Here is a 3,016-nt window from a genome sequence, read left to right as displayed (position 1 = left end):
CAAAATGGGAAGCATCACAATCCCAGACTTTAGTTTCTACTACAAAGCTGTCATCATCAACACAGTACGGTATTGGCACAAAAACAGACACATAGACCAATGGAATAGAATAGAGAACCCAGAACTGGACCCACAAATGTATGGCCTATTAATTTTTTACAAAGCAGGAAAGAGTATCCGATGGAAAAAAGACTGCCTCTTTAGCAGGTGGTGCTGGGAGAACTGGACAGCAACATGCAGAAGAATGAAACTAGACCACTTTCTGACACCATATACAAATATAAACTAAAAATGGCTGAAGGACCTGTATGTGAGACAGGAAATCATCTAAACCGTCAAGGAGAAAGAAAACAACCTCCTTAATCTCAACCACAGAAATTTCCTACTCAACACATCCCCAAAGGCAAGGGAAATGAAAGCAAAACTGAACTCTGGGCACCTCATCAAGATAAAAAGCTTCTGCAAGGCAAAGGAAACAATCAAGAAAACTAATAGGCAACCAACAGAATGGGAAAAGATAGTTGCAAATGACATATCTGATAACGGGCTAGAATCCAAAATGTACAAGGAACTCACCAAACTCCACACCCAAAAAACAAATAACCCAGTGAAGAAATGGACAGAAGACAAAAACAGACACTTCTCCAAAGAGGACATCCAGATGGCCAACAGGCACATGAAATGATGCTCAACATCACTCATCATCAGGGAAACACAAATCAAAACCACACTGAGATACCACCTCACGCCAGTCAGAGTGGCTAAAATGAACAAATCAAAAGACTATAGATGCTGGAGAGGATGTAGAGAAATGGGCACCCTCCTATACTGTTGGTGGCAATGTAAACTGGTACAGCCGCTCTGGATAAACAGTGTGGAGGTTCCTCAAAGAACTATCAATAGAACTCCCCTATGACCCAGCAATAGCAGTGCTAGGGATTTACCCATGGGATACAGAAGTGCTGATGCATAGGAGCACATGTACCCCAATGTTCATAGCAGCAATGTCAACAATAGCCAAAACATGGAAAGAGCCTAAATGTCCATCACCTGATGAGTGGATCAAGAAGATGTGGTATATGTATACAATGGAGTATTACATGGCAATGAGAAAGAATGAAATATGGCCATTTGTAGGAACGTGGATGGACCTTGAGGGTGTCATGCTAAGCAAAATAAGTCAGGGAGAGAAGGACAGATACCATATCTTTGCACTCATAGGTCTAACAGGAAACCAGGTGAAACCTAATGGAGGACCAGGGGTAGGGGAAGAGGGAAAGAGAGTTGGGGAGAGAGAGGGATGCAAAACTTGAGAGACTGTTGAATACTGAAAAGGAACTGAGGGTTGAATGTGAAGGGGGAGGCGTGAAAAGAGGTTCTGGTGTTTGAGGAGGGCACATGTGGGGAAGAGCACTGAGTGTTATGTGGAAACCAAATTGACAATAAACTATTTTTTAAAAAATCATGTGACATAATTCCAATATTTCTTTCATTTCAAATGTGGTCTTAACTACTTATCTTCTCTCATTCAATTTTAGATTTTACTGTTGTTTTGAGGATTTTTTTTGTATGATGGTCTTTTCAGTTGTATCATTGACATTATTTGTAATATGATATGAAATTCTGGACCTTATTTAAATATTCCATTTTAGTATCCCTCTGCTCTGCCGGGAGTAGAATTGGGGAGCTACCTTATTAGGTCTGAGTGGAGAAGAAAGTCCAGAATTTCCACTCAGCTTTTACTGACACCCCCCCAAAAAAGAGAGAATGCTACCACTGAGCAATGGTAATGTCAAGGTTCCTTATTGAACTCTGCTGGTATGAGATGGGGAAAGGGTGTAGGTTTTCCCCTGATATATCTCTTGTGTAAATCAGATATTGTGACGGAAGTTTGTGTCTTTCTAACTCACTCCTTTTTATATTGTTTATCTATCTTGCCTATTGTTGTGCTCAGATTGTGGGCTTCCTTAGAATCCATTCTGGCATGATAGAAGGCAATATAAAACTCTGAGCACTTACTGATTTTTCATTCCTTAAGTCCCTAGTTATGTACCCAGTCCAATTTTTCTCTCCACTTTTCAGAGATTTTTGTTGTTGTTTTTGCCATTCAGGTTATATATGATGTCCAGATTTTTTAAGCTGTAATTTGCAGATGAATTAGAGAAAAATATTTGTATTACCTTTTTTCCAGAACTAAAACTCTAATAGTGTGGTTTACCTACCAATGGCCGTGTGTGACAGTTATATAAGTGTTAAAATTGCTTCTAAAACCTTGGAATACATGATAGCAGTAAATATGTATTTCTCATCTTTAAAGATAGTAACATAACAGTTGCAAATCTGAAGCATTATAAATATCATAACATGAATGTGTATGGAGGTGGGTGAGTAGGTGTGTGGATGTGGTCTTGGAATAGAAGAAAAAGTCAAAAGAGTTTATGCTATTGATTTGAATGGAAAATACTAAATTACAGATATGTGGGAGACTACCAAATCTATTCTTTTCTCATCCCTTTAAACCATTTCTTAACTTATCTGTTACCACAATTTGACCTCCAGTTGCACCCTACAATTCCTCAAGCCTAAACATACTTTTACCTGATTGAGCTTTCTCCTTGTATACTTACGTGGTTGTTCCTCTGTTTTGTCTTTGCCTTAATCCCCTCTTATAAAGACAGCGGTTATACTGGATTATGGCCCACCCATATGACCCTCTGTTACCTTAATTACTCCTCTGAAGTCCTCATCTCCAAATACAGTCACATTCTGAGATACTAGAGGCTTAAGATTTCCACATATGAATTTGAGGAGTCTGGATATGAATATGAATATTAGCCCATATTTATAAATGGAGGAATTGTGATATAGAACCAAGCTCATACCCATTCTTCTCAAACTATTCCAAAAAATAGAAATAGAAGGAAAGCTTCCAAACTCATTCTACGAAGCCAGCATCACCTTGATACCCAAACCAGACAGGGACCCAGCCAAAAAAGAGAACTACAGACCAATATCC

This window comes from Suricata suricatta, chromosome X (genome assembly GCF_006229205.1).
Source record: "Suricata suricatta isolate VVHF042 chromosome X, meerkat_22Aug2017_6uvM2_HiC, whole genome shotgun sequence".
In the NCBI taxonomy this organism is placed as follows: domain Eukaryota; kingdom Metazoa; phylum Chordata; class Mammalia; order Carnivora; family Herpestidae; genus Suricata; species Suricata suricatta.
The sequence above is the reverse complement of the archived record's forward strand: the minus strand, read 5'-3'. Positions refer to the sequence as shown.